At 34.1% G+C, this 17,898-nt stretch overlaps 1 long non-coding RNA gene across 1 annotated transcript in view; it reads right to left on the reverse strand.

The window, feature by feature from the left end:
* The window catches only part of LOC133201108 (uncharacterized), a 36,068-nt gene extending 18,641 nt beyond the window's left edge, over nucleotides 1-17,427 (reverse strand). The window contains exons 1-2 of the long non-coding RNA XR_009723042.1: nucleotides 17,383-17,427; nucleotides 13,614-13,685 (exon numbers count right to left, since the gene is read on the reverse strand). This is a non-coding gene — a long non-coding RNA (uncharacterized LOC133201108). The remainder of the gene's footprint in view (nucleotides 1-13,613; nucleotides 13,686-17,382) is intronic.
* Nucleotides 17,428-17,898: the final 471 nt, after the last annotated feature.

The following is a 17,898-nucleotide window of genomic DNA, read 5'->3' on the forward strand; positions in this document are numbered from 1 at the left end:
CTCGTTGGAAAACTTCACAATTAGAAACCTTGTAAATCTCTGTACTTGAAATGAGACAAAATACAGTTTTTAATTTATTATAATAATTATCTCTCAAATAAACAATCAACAATTTCTAAACTTTGTCTCAGTCTGTCTCTAGGTCGCCGGCGTGGCGCAGTGGTTAGAGCGTTCGCTCTAGAGTCGCAGAGTATGGAGTTGATCCTTACGTCGCGGGTTCGAATCCCACTGTGGGACGAGGAGACCGGTCCTTCGGATGAGACCGTATAAACCGAGGTCCCGTGTCGCAGTAGGTGCTGGCACGAAAAAGATCCCTCACTGCTCAATGGCCATGAGTGTCGAGTATAGGTCAAAATTTGCAGCTCTCCACCTGCAAGTGGTGGCGTCTCCATATGAATGAAAAAGTCTCGAGAGGGACGTTAAACAATAAAAACAAACAAACAAACAAACAGTCTGTGTCTAGTCTCCTCCACTTATCTGTCTAACCAACTTATCCCACAACTCTTATGTTGGAAATTAAAACAACACTCAAACGTTTAACTTCTTCACTCTCAAAATTTCTCCCAGACCTCCTGGATGAAAGTAAAAACCAATAACTAAAACTTAATCCCTTAAACCAAATTTCCTAACAAATTCAAACACCAGTAAAATTTCTGAAAAGTTCTTAGTCTGAATTCCAGTTACAAACAACAGCCAAATTTAGAAATACATTAGCTTCCTAAATGTATAAATGTATAAATAACCTAAATCTATTGAAAACAATTTCAAATATTATTCTCAAATTTATCAACAATTTACCAAAAATTCAGCAAACAGCAAATTTCAATGTCTAATTTCTCAGTGAAAATTCACTAAACCTGATCAAAACTTCCTATAAAATTCCGAAAATATTGCAAAGTTCCTAAAATGTACTTAGAATATCACTGTCTCTCCTTAAAATAAAATTAAGAAGTCATTCTTAAGTCTAAATTCAAAACGCTCAACCCATGCTAACTTCTAAGTCCTTACCCCTACAACGCAGCTTTTCTCAACCAATGCTCCTAGCAGAAGAGCAAAGATTCTTTGAATCTCTTCTTTTTAGACAAAAACATGACGTAAAGGTTGGAAAATATTGGACACTTTGAAAAATGTTGGAGAATCTCTCGTGACATCTCCCGTAAGCGGCAAAGTCTATAGAAAAATCTATTAACTACATACAAGACAACTATTCTGAATCAAAGTAATCACCAAATACATTCCTAAATCGAAATAAGTAAATCATTATCCATTTAATACAACAAATAACACAATTAAGTCCAAAAATCTCAAAACTATCGTAACATTTACGATCGGGCTCGACCTCCCACAATTACGAAGACCAAATTTGTAAACAATTCCTGTACGTCAGTTTACAACAAGATAATAACCACCGATAATCAAAAATCAACTGAAAAAACGTTAAACTACAAGAAAACATGACTTCATCTATAAAGCTATGGTTTATCTACTACAGAAGACCATTTAAAAGTCCCTGACACATCAAGTAAGCTAAAATACTACAATTTTGCTACAGCTATGACCAGTTGATTTCTACGTAACTCAAAACGTGTACAAACTGTTTCATCACATACAGATCACTTAAACCTGTCAATATCACCTATCAACTACATGAAAAACATAAATCATACATATCCCTGCAATGTCAAGTAAATATACACATATACAAGTTCATTTTAACTTTCCTATAAATGTCAACAATAATCAGGTTCAATAACTGCACAAAATCAATCTGTCAAATCACTGGACTGTTAGAATATGTAAAGGTTATAGGCCGAAAACTGCCCATTCTGTGAGAAGAAAGAACTGTTGGAGGATCGTTAGGCCTGAAAATCTTTCTCTCTATTCACAGAAAGGACAGTCTGAGGCCTATAACCTACTTAAAACATTTACTCTATTGTGTTCATAATGTACTCTCTTAGAATTGTTTCTCATCCATTGTATTAAGTAAGCATTGTTTACTTATTGGACTGTCTCAGGTAAAGGTTGTTTACAATCAAAGGAAACTTACACTCATTGTAGTCGTTGACTTAGTGGACAGTTACAGGTAAGTGCTATTTTTAGATAAACTAATTAAGAATATTTAACCGCAATGCTATGAGATTCCAAAATCATTTTCTTGTGATTGTCAATGTTGAAAGCATGTCTTCTTCCGATGGAGAAAGCATATTTCTGACGCAAATCAAATTCAGATATGATGAGCAAATTACAAATAATACAGATGTCATTTTTTAAATGAATTTTGGATTTTAAGCTTAGGATTGTCAAGATAATTAACTTTGAACTCAAAGTGGACGTTTTTTTTTTCAACTATTTCTCAACTTTTGGCCAAAGCTATTCAATGATGCAGAAAAACATTGGGAACCCAGAAAGATTTCCGTAAGTAAATCAACAATATTTAGATGATTTAGATAAGGCTTTTCGCAGAAAACGGAGAAATGTAAATGGGCAGTGACTGTGTTCTTTAACTGTCAGGGAGAATATTGCACAGTACCTAACGTTGATGTTTTCATGCTTAAGGACATCACGATGTTGGGTGATAAAGAAATCAACATAATTATTATGTTTTCATCGCTGAAGCCAGAAACGAATCGGGCAAAGACTATTGACCAAATACCGTTGCATTTCGATGTGCTCCTGCAGAAAGTGAGCAAAATTATTCGGAGTTCTAGTGAGAATGAAGTAGCAATTGATTCTTGCCAGGAAGGCATTAAAAAGGGGGAAAGTGATATACCCGAGCGTGTTGTTGTTGCAAGTTACATAGAATTCGGAGATATTTCCTTCAAATATAAGTTTTGACATTCATTGTGATTTGGAATATATATTTCATCATTTTCAATTTTTGTTTCTGTGACTTGGAATATATTCCATTACATTGTGAAACATGTTGAATTCATTGCTTCAAATATTTGTGTCTTTGTTGTGTTTTCCTCATCTATTAACTTACCTATAGCCGTCCAATAAGTCATTAAACACTGTCCATTATTCTTAATACTGGACAGATTTTTTAAAAGTCATTGGACGGTTACAGGTGACTTACTGGGCTGTCTTGGGCCTTTCAAGGAATAGAAAGTATTAAAAGAACAGAGGATGATGTCATACTAATGTTTTAAGTTACTTTAAAATACCTTAAAGGAAATGCAAATTGAAATTTTGAGTAAAATAAATCAAATGTGAATTTCACCATTTAGCTTGAATTATTTAAGTGCATTTGCACTTAAATGCGCTGAACGAAAGTGGCGCTTCCTATGGCATGTTGGATGATGGGGGAAAATTTCTGGGTTTTTTTTTAATTACATGTTATGAAGTCTAACTACCCACCAAATTTTATCAAGATATGACCACCTTCGATTTGGACAGTATTGTACGGTTTTCTCTCAGGCTGGCTCTTAATTAACATAAGTCCCTTAGTGATGAATGCAATGCTTATATTACTGTATTTTAGGATAGAGTTTGGAGCATTTCTATTGAAAAAACTTAAAATAATAATATGAAGAACATGAAAAACTCAAGTTTAAAATTTTAACTTTAACTTAACTTTAAACAGTAATAAAATAGATCTTTGATTGATTTAAAGCAATCGAAGTTAGAAATTCTATCCCTACAGACTCAATAGATTTGTCAGAGCATTTAATGCATTCTTCTGTATCCTGGTTACGTTATCGTAGGATAGATAGCTTATGTAAATGTAGAGGAAGAAGACAGAAGTATGTACTTTTTTTTAGATTATATGTTCAATATTTTTCTATCTGTCTGCTAAATGGCTGTGTGATGCGTACAGTGTGTGTGTCTGTCTGTGTCTGTGCTCGTCACTCTCGCTTTGAGCTCAACCCCTGGCTAGCAGCTTAATGTGAAAAATAAGCAAAATTTTATTTGTAAGTCTTATCTGCCAGATATAGCCTCTCCACAATTAGACCTATGTGGCCAAGATATGGGATCCTCCTCGAGGTAGCAGATGGGAATTGGGTACCTTACGGCGCCAAGCAGAACCACAAGGTCTTGGAGGAGACTAGGCCCCTAAATGCACGGTACGCATGGCCCACCGGTGAGTGGATACGCCCTGTCCCGTAAAAGGAGAAAGTTACTGAAACAGCAACAAGAATAACTTTACTTCAGCGTGTGAAAGGTTTTCCGAGTTCAATGAGACTCGTATAAATGCTGGCAATCAAAGCCATAAGGACGTTACCAGCAGAATGGGGGAGGACCTGAACACCACCAAAACCAAGCTCAAACTAGGACATTGGAATGTGAGGACAATGTATGAGACAGGCAAGCTGACGCAAGTTTACATCTGAGATGAGACAGTTTAACCTCCATGTCCTAGGAGTGAGTGAAAGCAGATGGACTGGATCTGGAAAGATGAAAGCAACCACCGGAGAAACTGTTCTCTACTCTGGGAGACTGAGGGAAAACATCGTGAAAGCTGCCTTTATCAGCGATTGAAGAAACAGATTCCAAATCTTGCAAGACATAGCGGATGAAGGTGAGGAGACCAATGTGGACAACACGTGGAAGCAAGTGATCCAATTGTATACTGAAAGCAGCAAAAAGAAACTAGACCTTCGCAAGAGAAACACCAACAAAGACTGGATCCAGCAGGAGACTCTGATTGCTATAGAGGAGAGAAAAGAAATCAAAAAAAGATGCTGCAGATAAACTCCCTACGACTGCGTGAGAGGCAAGAGGAGCTGTATAGTGAGGCCAACAAGAGAGTCAAGAAGCTTGCACGCCGTGACAAGAGAGAAGCCATGGACCAACTTGCAGCTGAGGCAAAGGAAGCGGCAGTACGGGGAGAGCAAGGGAGAGTATATAAGATCACAAAACGAGTTTATGGTAAATTTAGAGGAAACACAGGAGGACCTATCAAGGACAAACACGGAACACTGCTGACAACAGAAAAAGATCAAGAAGAGAGATGGGCTGAACACTTCCGCAAAGATCTTAATTGACCATCACCTGCTGAAACAGTTGCCATACCAGAAGCCACGGACATCGACACTGACCCACCAACTAAAGATGAGATAATGGATGCAGTCAAGACCCTTAAGAATGGGAAGTCACCAGGGCGTGACAATCTTGGTGCAGAGCTATTTAAAGCAGACCCTGGAATAGCAGCAACCATCCTCCAACCACTGTTCACAGCTGTGTGGGATGGAGAGAAAGTACCTGATGACTGGTGTAAAGTGGTGATTGTCAAGATCCCAAAGAAAGAAGCCCTGAGCGATTGCAGCAACTGGAGAGAATCACTCTGTTGTCCGTGCGAAGTAAAATCCTGGCCAAGATAATCATGTCAGAAGCTGTTGATGCTGTATTGAGGAAAGAGCAAGCAGGATTTAGGAAACCTCGAGGATGCACTGAACAGATCTTTGCACTCCGCAACATCATAGAGCAGTGCACAGAGTGGCATAGACAACTGTATATAAACTTCATGGACTTTGAAAAGGCATTTGACAGCATACACCGAGATAGTCTTCGGAGCATCCTACGTCATTATTGTATTCCATCAAAACTGGTCCACCTGATCAAGAGCTTTTATAACAACTTCATGTGCTCAGTAGGACACAATGACACCTTCTTCGATGTTAAAACTGGAGTCAGACAAGGATTCGTAATGTCTGCAGTATCATTCAACTTGGTCATCGATTGGGTCATGCGGAAGACAACAGATGACTCTTCAAGGGGGATCAGCTGGGGCCTGTTCTCAACATTAGAGGATCTGGACTTTGCGGATGACCTTGCGCTAATGTCTCACACACACCAGCATATCCAAGAGAAGACCAACAGGCTGCAAATCTACGGACAGCAGGTGGGGCTACGCATCAGCACGAAGAAGACGGAGACAATGACACTTAATGTGGAATTACCTGCTCCTGTTAAGATCAGTGGTGAAGAACTACGCCAGACGGATAACTTTATTTACCTGGGTAGCATCATTAAACCAGAGGGCGGCACAAAGGAGGACATCCACAGCAGACTGGGCAAGGCCAGGAGAGTATTTAGAGAAATGAATAACATCTGGAGATCTGCACAGTACAGCACCAGCACCAAGCTGAAGCTTTACCAGAGCTGTGTTGTATCAACTCTCCTATATGGATCGGAACGCTGGAGAATAACAGAGACAGATCTTAGCAAATTACGATCCTTCCATACCGCATGCCTCCGCCGAATACTCAGGGTTTTCTGGCCCGAGAAGATTACAAATGAAGACCTGCTGAGCAGATGCAGACAAGAGGGTACCATCATTACCAAACGCCGATGGAGATGGATTGGACACGTTCTCCGAAAAGACCTCCAGTCAACAAAAAGAACAGCACCGCATTGGACCCCAGAGGGCAAAGGAAAGAGGGGGAGGCCTAGAACATCATGGCGAAGGACAGTTGAAAGCGAGATGAGAGCTATGCACCAGACCTGGGGATCATTGACGAGGCTGGCCCAGGATAGACAAGAGTGGAGGAAGTTTGTTGCTGCCAACTGTCAATTTTGTCAATCCCACCTATTTGTCGGTATATGTTACAAAAAGTCCATGAGAATATAGAGTTTAAAATATTAAGATCTTTTTTATATGTATAATTTGATACATTAGAACAAGATTTATCAAGTCTATGAGTTAAATGCACAGGCAATGTTTTTTTAATTAAAAAATAAAGAGATAGCATACTAAGGTTTTTTTTTGTGGATAATTTCTTAAGGCATTATAGTAACTAGTGAATTCCATTGTCACTACGGATTTTACTATGTTCGTTCACTGCCTTACTCATTCATTCATTTATACGGGTGAGTGGTCAGTACGAGTATGAGTGTGAGTGGTCAAACTGGTTTTTCACTGTCCTTTGCGCCTTCGCGCCAATATTTATTCTCGCACACTCCAACTTAGACTTTGGGGAGAGAAGACGTTCGAATTTTCTCACCACAACAAAAGTTTTTCTTGCGATAATTGATTGATTGATAGATTGTATATTGTTTTATGCCCCGTTCGAGAATTTTTCTCTCATACAGAGACGTCACCATATATAAAAGGACAAGTGCACTTAAGCAATGCTGAATGGGCCCTTTTTCAGTGTCGTATTACTTTAGAACATATTACCAAATTGTTCTCTTTTGGTAAAAGTTTAACACAAGTGGATATTTCTAACTAAAATCACGTTAAAACATCACCTAAATCAGCATGAATATGAAATAAATGAAGATTTTTTGAATGCTTTTAGATACCCCAAATCCGGAAAAGCAGTACCGTACCTATTTTGAATTTCGTTTATTTAAATCAAGGGGAGGAGACATTTAAATCGGACACTTGAACAATCTGATGGTGGATCATTGACGGGCGCGTTTGCCGAATGATACTTCTTGCGCTATTTTACCTGAGAAAAAAATCGAATGAAACTGTATAGATGCCTGTAGTCATAGTGATCAAACTAAGAAATTTGCACGCTTGCATTTGAAATAATACAATAAGTATTAACATTAGTTCCTTTAAATTTTAAAATGAAAAAAGTGTATTTAGGTAGCTTTCAATACCGGTACCATTGTCTTGCTTGAATGTTAAAATTGTTCGACACTTTTATGTATGATGACATTTTAACGACACTAAACTCTCTCCCCCCCCCCCCCCCCCCGTGTTCCTAAAACCAAATACTGTTAATACATACAAACTTCTCTATATGCAGCGCGACTTCGATATAATGATACAAAACGCCTTTGAGGAATGTTTACCTGGGTAGAACTCACGTGACTACCGGTATTTTAAATAATTCAACATAGGTCATACAGGTGAATAGCTCTCGCTTGCTATAGGAAAAACTTTGAACTTTTCATACATTTTTAATATTTTAAGTACAAGCCTAATCTTGTACAAATTTCCTACTTTCACACAAGTTTTATAAATGTATAATGCGTTTTTTGTCATTCGCACAAGTTTGTACAACGTTAGGCTGACAGTAAACAAAAGCTTTGAAATGAATGACCGTCCTCGATTTACTATAGAAAATCACGAATGTCGGCTGACTCCTACCACATTGTATGGCTTTGTTCTTTGTATATTCCTGAATACCAGCGATAAAATTTGTTGAATCTTATGGTTTAGATATCAATTAATGATTTGAGATGAAAAATTGTGCTTAATTTGATTCTTCATTTTTTCACATTTTTTTCGGGGCCCATAAGTGCACTCGTTCTTTAGACCTTTAATCGGCACTCGGGGCCATTGAGCAGTGAGGGATCTTTATCGTGCCCTACCGTGACAGGGGGCCTCGGTTTTCAAGGTCTCACCAGAAGGACCCGCATCTTTCACTTCAAAGTGCCGAGTGCTTGGCGAAGGAACAGTTGCTACCTATTTTTTTAGGTCACGGGAATTCCAATAGATTGTTGGAAAACCTGGTCTCCGAAAACCACATAGATATTATCAATCAGAAACTCAAGCATCTTTTTAATGTCAACTTCAGAGTACTTTTGTGTATAATCAGAATGTTTTTTAACAAAATAATTTTGCAAATGACCAATGACAAGGTAAGTAAATTTACGAGTTCCATTTTTATTGGAAAGGCAGCTGTCAATGATATCAAAAAGGCCTGAACTTTAATTTATCGTGGGGAATGGTTGTGTATAAAGTTGAAAAAAAAAAGTTTTTAAGCTGTTGATTTTGGTAAAATCTTGTGATTTAATATTTTCCAAAAGTTCCTTGGAATTTTTAAGTATCCACATCTGATTTACACCATTTCTCGAATATATTGTTGCACAGTACTCTTGAAGTTTCTCCTTCACTACTGTTAATATCATAGTGAGGAGTAAAGAAAGAGACTTGGTTGAACATTTACTGGAACCAACTATGTATCTTTGTTTGTAAGGATTTTTATGAAGTTTCGGAATCCAATATAGATATGGTAATTCAAATTCATTTTGGTTGTTTGGAATATTAAAAATTTTCAAAACTGACATATGATTTTGAAGAATTTCTTCCTTAGAAAGGGAACTATGAGTATAAGTTGGATTGCCACTAGTAGAATTAAATCCAAGTTCCTCTAAAATACATTTAATATAATGAGCCTCACAAACAAAGACAATGTTGTTACCTGCTTTATCAGCAGGGACCAGTACGTACTGATCATGTAATCTAATTCTTTTTTTCGCTTCTGGATTATTGAATACAGAAGGATAGATGGTTCTCATATTGCTCCTCAATCTTTTAATGCGCGATTTTAACATACATCTGATACATTTAATCAATTCTGACAAAGTGTCAAGGTCTTCTTTTTCATGTCTGGCCAATCGCCTGGCGTAATCCTCTACAGAATCCATAAATATTTATGAAATTCCGACGCCAGTTGAAGGATCGGGGTTCCCTATATTTAGGACCTTTTAAAATTAGCGATCTAAGGTCCTCATTATTAACTATATTTACGTCACCGTCACCAGTAATAACGTGTCCAGCAGGACTATAGCTATAGGGTGAAGAAGAACACGAATACGATGGAGGATTATGCTTCAGATATTCGATATCCAGACCCTGTAAAGTTTTCTTGTAATTAAAAGTTTGGAAGCAATAGTCGATGTATGTTTGTAGGAAATACAAGGTGTAGTCTTTAACTTGAAATATGGTGGAATACAAGACTGGACCCTTTTGTGATTAAGAATATTGCTTATATTACCGCGTCAATTCCTTTGTTGGCATATTGAAGTTTAAGGAAAAAATGGATTGTTTTAGTTGCATTTTCTTCAGTAAAACATGGGGGTTTAAAAAGACTATGATTGGCAATATCCATAATCACAGATCCGAGCCTATATTCTGGCGTCGAGGAATAAAAAAATGGACTTTCCTTGACCTTTTCAAGTTTCAAAAGATTCAAAGGGACAGAGTAAAGTTTGGTGCGAATATGATGTAGACCTAACTGTTGATTTACGTAAGGTAGTAATGAACCAAAAGAGACATCGTGTATTAAAGGTTTATTGTAAGACCCATGTCCCATGACTAGGCTTACGTCTCTGTGTATGGTTAAAAAGTTCCATCACATTTACATTGTTACGCTGTGGACTGGAAAGATTTCCAACACTATCGACATTGTCATTACATCCATAGGGAAAGGCTGTCCCTAGTTTTCTAATCCAAGATTCTTCTCGTTGTCTACTGATAGGTGTACTCAGTGATGGACTGTTTGTGTGGTGGTAAATCTTTTCTTGATTTCTAACTTTCATTGACAAAATAGAATGATCAGGTAAATTAAAATGCTTGTATAAAAGCTGCTGACCACCATTATTTATTTGAAATCTATGACCTGAAATTCTTTTATTAAGTGATCCCCTGGTTTCACCAACATAAACAAGTCCACAAAGATTACATTCTATTCCGTAGACAACATTAGAAGATTTGCAGTTCAGATTTTCCCAAGTTTTGGTTTAGAAGCTCTGTCCAGTAAGATTACTGGTGAAAGAAGTGTTAGTTATCAAAATATCACAGGTTTTACAGTTTTTCGCAGAACATTTTGAAATAGACATGGGATCGGAAAAGGAATCTTCAAATATATCTCTAATAGAAACCTTCCATTCTTTCAATTTTTGGTATGAACTATTGGTTTTATACTAAAACTGGGAATCTGAAGACTGTACATATGACATATGTTTAATATCCCTGAGGATTATCCGAGGGGCACCGAATGAACTCCTTGAGTCTGTGTCCCTTATAGACTCAAAAGAGTGATGCCTTTTTATACTGGGCGACGCGTCTGTAATTAATTATTCCTTATGCATCACACGTGACATTCACGATACATATTTTATTTTAAATCCCATATAATACATTTGTTTGCATGAATTTTCTTTTTGTTTCATTTTCACTCGGCGAAAATTTAATCAAAAGCCCTGACATCATTGGTAAGGTATTTAACCCCTTGACAAATATTTCGTTATTAATACCATGCAAAAATGTCATGATATGATTTGCATGTTTCAATTTATTTCTAGGTCTTGATATCAATCTTGAAATAGAAATATTTAAGCAATCATTATCTCATCTCATAAGTTCACTTCTTATAGCTTAATATGGCTTCATATTCTAAAGGTAAGTTAGAATATCTAGTGTAGCCTTAATATACCTGAGGTAGTTTTCTTGGAATGGGATTTTTTTTTTTAAATCTCATTTTAGAAATACGATATCTTTTATCTTTTAGAAATATTTTTGTCAATAATAACATACTTGGTAAAATAATGAACAAAAGCATGCAGAAAAGAAAAGATTAAAAGTGCTTCAAAGTCCAAACTAACATTTGATTTTTTACGCAGATATGTTAAGGCATCCCGAAGCTTTAAAATGCGCTCAAAACATAATATGTCATTGCAAGGTCGGTTTTGATTTTAATTTAATACGTATTGAACTTAAGTACGTCCAATTTATATAGAGGGTTTCCTCGGCTATATATTAACATATTTGTTCTGATATCACATAACTTTGCTGATCACGTGATGGTCATTTATAATTTTTTGAAGTGTTTCATATAAATCGCTTCGGCGCAGCTGATTAACACAATAATTATTAACATTTTGTTATATAAATAAACTCATCGTATCACTGTGTATCCGAAATGTGCTTGGGAAAAGTCATAGTATTACTTAGATACAAAATATTTCCTGAGAAATTCAACTTACCTACAGATTTGAGGGTATTTTCCACACAATAGCGTTATCTGTTTTAAAACAAAGCCAACACACATTTTTCCCAAGCAAGATTCAGTTAGAAAACAACCTCTTCTTACAGATTTCCACAAAAATTCTCAGATTAATCCTCATTAATCACCTGCGCCAGACTCTTTTATACACACAAAATAAATTCTACCTCCAACCACAGGAATAAAACAGAGTACATTTCAAAAGTATATTTTTCATAAGCATTTTGAACATGCTGAATTTCAATCAAGGATAGGTAAGCGGTGTATTTTTAAAATATTCGGACATATACGACTTAAAAAACCTTTAACGACCCCTGAAATTTGCAATAGCTATCTAGCATTTTACATGCAGTTTGAAATAAAGTGTAAAATTCATGACACTCTCCCCGTCATAACACCTCAAGTTTGCAGTGACTTGACGTCATTTTCCATTATGACGTCATATTTTGGTAGTTCATAGATGTGAAGGCACAGAGTGCACTGTGATATTCTACGGGAAGCCTTATCCTACCTGCGTAACCATATAAAGAAAAACTTTGAATCTCTCACTATGAAAAGATTACATTAAACTGAATAATCTGTAAAACATAGTAAAAAAAGGACTTTTATGATGCTTATTATAACAACATAAACACACACCGTGTTACAAATAAATGTACATTTCTCATTTTCCCATCATGTTAGAGATCTATTAAAGAGGAACACGTGTAGCCATTTTTCAATGTACATCTTGAATTTCAAAATATTCTACATCTTATTTTTCTCTCAATCGGAATCCCTATCTTAAGAACTACAATTACTTTAAATGTTTTTAATAAATGTTATATTCTAAATCAAAACGCTACCTTAGTTGAGGAAGTATTAGTTCAGAACATTTGTAATATAAAAATCAAAACGATAACATGAAATAAACAAATTTGGAATTTCTGACTTTAAAAAGTGATTTAAAAGTTCTTTAATAGTCTCAATGCAATATAAGTTAAAAATTCTATACTTACAGATTGCTTAGACTTGACAGACTATTAAATACATTCTCTTGTATGCTGGTTATTCTGTTTTTGGATAGTTCTCTAATGTGAATGTAGAGAAAAAGAAACAAATAAGTATTTGTTTTGATTTACATATTTGATAGCTATCTATATATAGCTAGAAAGAAAGAAAAACAATTTTTTGACTCTACACATTTTAAAGGTTCAGATTTACAAGTTTCTGTCAAAGATTCTCAATTTTATGTTCTTTATGATGAAAATTGGAGTGAATGTCATCTTTCATCTGTTTGTTGAACAAGCAGAACTATCAAACACTTGTCTCATACAAAAATGGATGGCAGAGGCAAAGACTAAAACATAATCATTATGGATTTAATTCCTGATAATTGATAATGTTATCTGTATGCCCTATAACTTCTATCCACTCTGTCATTTCTATGTCCTTATCAATGCGTGCTGCATTACGACTATAGTAATACAGAGTATGACATTTTAAATAATTAGAATACATCGAATTAGATTTAATAGTTCAAGATTTGTATTCTATCAGGTCTTATGAATTTATGACCTAAGCAATTAATCTTATTTTCATTGCCGATAAACAGATGAAATAGTAAAAATTGTTTTGGATGAAGTAAGCTTTCAATAATTGTTTTCTACATTGTTTTTCAATAAAGATATATTTTCTTAAGTTTTCAGTACTATCATTGGTTTTATTAATCTATTTTTAAAATTCATTTTTCTTGGGGTACCTAAATTCATGAAGTAGAATGTAGAGATATTCAAGTCATTTAGGATACTGTTCGGAACGTTAATATTTTGGAAAAATAAAACAATAAAATGAGAAACTCAAATTTGGAATTTCAAAATTTTAAACAGTGATAAAATAGTTCTTTAATTGATTCACTGCAATCTAAGTTAGAAATTATATACTTACAGAGTCAATAGACTTGACAGACCATTAAATGCATTCTCCTGTATGCTGGATATTCTGTTGCTGTATAGATCTCTAATATAAATGTAGAGAAAAAAGACACAAGTACTTGTTCCGGTTTATATATTCAGTATTTATCTATCTATAGAAAGAAAAAAATGTTTTATTTGACTTTACACATTTTGAAAAGGTCAGACTAAAAAGTCTGTGCCATAGATTCTCAATTCTATGTACTTTTTGATGAAAATATGTGTGAATGCAGAGTAAAAAAGAGTCTTTTATAATGCTTATTATTATGGAAATAAGCACACAATGTAATGATTTACATTTCTTATTATTTCATTATGGTAGAGATCTAGTAAAGAAGAAACATGTATAGCCATCTTTCAGTGTGCATCTTGGATTTCTAAATATCCTACGACTACTTATCTATCTCTCAATCGGAATCCCTATCTTAAGAATTTCAACCACTTTAAATGTTTTTATAAATGTCATATTTTATATCAAAACATTACTTTAATTTAAGAAAAACAGTGTTTATATATTCAGTAAAGGAGAAAGGCCTCAAACTGTCCATTCTGTATGGACAGTTTGAGGCCTTTCTCCTACTAAAAACATGATTTCCTTTATTCTAAGAATTAAATAAAAAATGTACAATTCTGGTATCAGATGTGACAGGTAGCACATATACAATGACAAGTTAATTGTTTACAGAATGGACAGTCACAGGTAAGCTGGGATGAACAGCAATTTGTTGAATAGTCATTGTGTTTTCAAATGCAAATAACAAATAAAAGGTTTTCGTCTAAAGATTGGACAGTTACAGGTGGATTTTGGGGGATACTAGTATTTATACAAGGATGCAATGCTTCAAAATCAGTTTATACTTTGCGTTGAAAAGATATGCATGTTTTCCTCCGATGGAGACAGTATATGACAGATGAACTAAAAGATGCACAAAATCAGAAATAGTTGGACCTGGGAACAGGGAATAGTAAAAGAAAATAGTAGCCAAACTTTGACCTAAAAATTAATTTCTTCTTCGACAGATACAGATAATCAAATTCGAATCAAATCTGGAAATGGTTTATTTGAATTCAATTTTTGAGGAGATGTTGACTGCAGCAGAGTAATGGCATATGCAAATTGTGTTCTGAGTCTTGAATTAGCCATGAGCCAGACTTCGACCTGAAAATGTATTTCAATTCAAATCTGAAAATGTTTCAATTCTAATTATTTTCTAGGGAAGCAGTGCAGTGCTCATGGTGCAAATTGTTTTCTGTGTGGTGGATTTAATACAAGCCGTACTTCATTCTTAAAATGGATTCTTCTCAAGGGAATAATGTTTTTCAAATTTAAATCAAATGTGAAATTATGTCATTTAAATTCAAGTTTTGTGAAAATTCAGTTTCGAATACATGTATTGAAATAATGGGCATTATTCATGGATTCAAAAGTATAAAATCGAGCGGATGCTGTGCAGACATTGTTTCTGGATTAACTTGGATCTCCGTGTTAATTTTGTTATTTACCTGTAAATTAAATCGTATTTAATGTATTTGTTTTTGTTTCCTCTTGGGCACATTCCAAAGTTTAACTGCAACTGTCCATTCTGTTTGTTTTAACTGTCCATTCTTTTTTTTAAAAAAAAAACTGTCCATTCTTAAAAAGAATAGACAGTTTTCCAAAAAGAATTGACACTTATATGTGACTTAATGGATTGTTTGGGGAGTAAGCTCAACATTATGCTATAGAATGGACAACACAAACAAAAGGTTTACGTCACAATCATGTTTTAATGTTATTTAGAATACAGTTCGACAGATTTATAACACAAGTATTAAAAAATAAAGTGAAGAAGTCAGATTTGAGTTCCCTCATTTTTAAAAAGTGATTTAAGAGTTTTTTAATTGATTCACTGTAATCTAAGTTTTAACTTCTATACTTACAGTCTAGATAGACTTGACAGACCAGTAAATGCATTATCCTGTATGCTGGTTATGCTGCTGTAGGATAGGACTCTAATGTAAATGTTGAGAAAAAAGACACAAGTAAGTATTTGTCCCGGTTTATATATTCAGTATTTATCTATCTAAAGAAAGAAAAAAAAATAATTAATCTGACTCTTCACATTTTTTTTATAAGGTCAGATTAAAACGTTTATGCCATTGATTCTCAATTTTATGTTCTTTTTGATAAAAATAAGTGTGAATGTAGCGTTAAAAGGGTCTTTTACGATGCTTATTATTATGGAAAGAAGCACACAATGTAATGATTTACTTTTCTTATTTTTCCATCATGGTAGAGATCTAGTAAAGAAGCATTATGTGTAACCATCTTTCAGTGTGCATCTTGGATTTCTAAATATCCTACGTCTACTTATTTATTTCTCAATCGAAATCCCTATCCTAAGAATTACAATTACTTTTAATGTTTTAATAAATGAAAACACTACTTTAATTGATGAAGTACAATGTTTACATATTCATGTCATTTAGAATACAGTTTGCAACATGTATAAAGCAAAAATTAAAACGATAAAATGAAGAAGAAGAATTTGAATTTTCTCATTTTTAAAAAGTGATTTAAGAGTTGTTTAATTAATTCACTGTAATCTGAGTCATTACTTCTATACTTACAGTCTAGAAAGATTTGACAGACCAGTAAATGCATTATCCTGTATGCTGGTTATGCTGCTGGCGTATAGGACTCTTATGTAAATGTTGAGAAAAAAGACACAAGTAAGTATTTGTTCTGGTTTATATATTCAATATTTATCTATATAGAGAAAGAGAAAAAATATTTATTTGACTCTAAACATGTTGAAAAGATCATATTAAAGAGTTTGTATCACAGATTCTCAAGTTTATCTTCATTTTTATGAAAATAAGAGTGAAGGTCGTCTTCCTTGATTTGCAATTTGATAAACAAGAACTTTCAAACACTTGTTTCAAACAAAATAAAGATATGGGATAGTAAGAGCTTTTGTGCATGAAGTAAGCGTTTAATGTAAGTTTTCTGTATGTTTTTCAGAAAAGATATGTTTTCCTAATAAATCGTTTGTATCATTGATCTTTGTAATTTGTTTAATTAAAGTTGTTTTTAAAATTCATCTTTTCTGAAGGAGGGAGAATTGTTTGAAAACTTATTTTAGGAATACAATATTTTTTTTTATTTTTTATTGATATTTGTGTCAATAATAATTATATACTTGGGTAAAATAATGGACAAAAGCATGCAGAAAAGAAAAGATAAAAGTACTTCAAATCTCATTTGTGTTTTGGACCCTATAAAGAAACTCTTGAAATCTATTTTTATTTACTTTAAACTAAACAAACTGTAAAACAGAGTAAAGAAAAGTCATTTAATGATGCTTCTTATAATGGAAATAAGCACAATGTATAACGATTTTTACATTTCTCATTTTTCCATCTATGTAGAAATCTATTAAAGAAGCAAGTGTAGCCATCTTTCAATGTGCATCTTGAATTTCAAAATATCCTACGTCTACTTATTTATCTCTCAATCGGAATCCGTATCCTAATAATTACAACCATTTTAAATGTTTTTAATAAATATTATATTTTAAATCAAAACACTACTTAATTGATGAAGTATAATGTTCACAAATTCATGTCTCTTGAACATTTATATTGCAAGAAATAAAACGATAACATGAAGAACTCAAATTTGTAATTTCAGAATTTTAAACAGTGATAAAATAGTTCTTTAATTGATTCAATGTAATCTAAGTTATAGATTCTACACTTACAGACTCGATAGCTTTGATAGACCATTAAATGCATTCTCCTGTATGCTGGTTATTCTGCTGCTGGAGAGATTTCTGATGTAATTGTAGAGAAAAAGACAAAAGTTAATACTTGTTCCGGTTTATATATTCAGTATTTATCTATCTATATAAAGGAATAATATTTTATTTGACTTTACACATTTTGAAAAGGTCAGATTAAAAATTTGTGCCATAGATTCTCAATTTTATGTTCTTTTTGATGAAAATAAGAATGGATGCAGAGTAAAAAAAAAGGGTCTTTTTTAAGGTCTTCTGTCTCCAACGGAAGACCTTATTGTTTTCGTTCGGTTTCTTTTCCCCTTTTATTATTATTATTATTATTATTATTATTCTAACCGATTTTGTGCACGCGAGTTCTCGGTAATGTCTTGGCCGATTTTCATGAAACTTTCAGATCTGATAGGTATTGATCTGAACCTTATTGGATTTTTTTCCCTTGATGACGTCACTTTCCATCTCGAGATATTTAGGATTTTC

This window comes from Saccostrea echinata, unplaced genomic scaffold, assembly GCF_033153115.1.
Source record: "Saccostrea echinata isolate AGI-Se365-2 ecotype Australia unplaced genomic scaffold, CSIRO_AGI_Sech_v1 ptg000042l, whole genome shotgun sequence".
Lineage (NCBI taxonomy): Eukaryota > Metazoa > Mollusca > Bivalvia > Ostreida > Ostreidae > Saccostrea > Saccostrea echinata.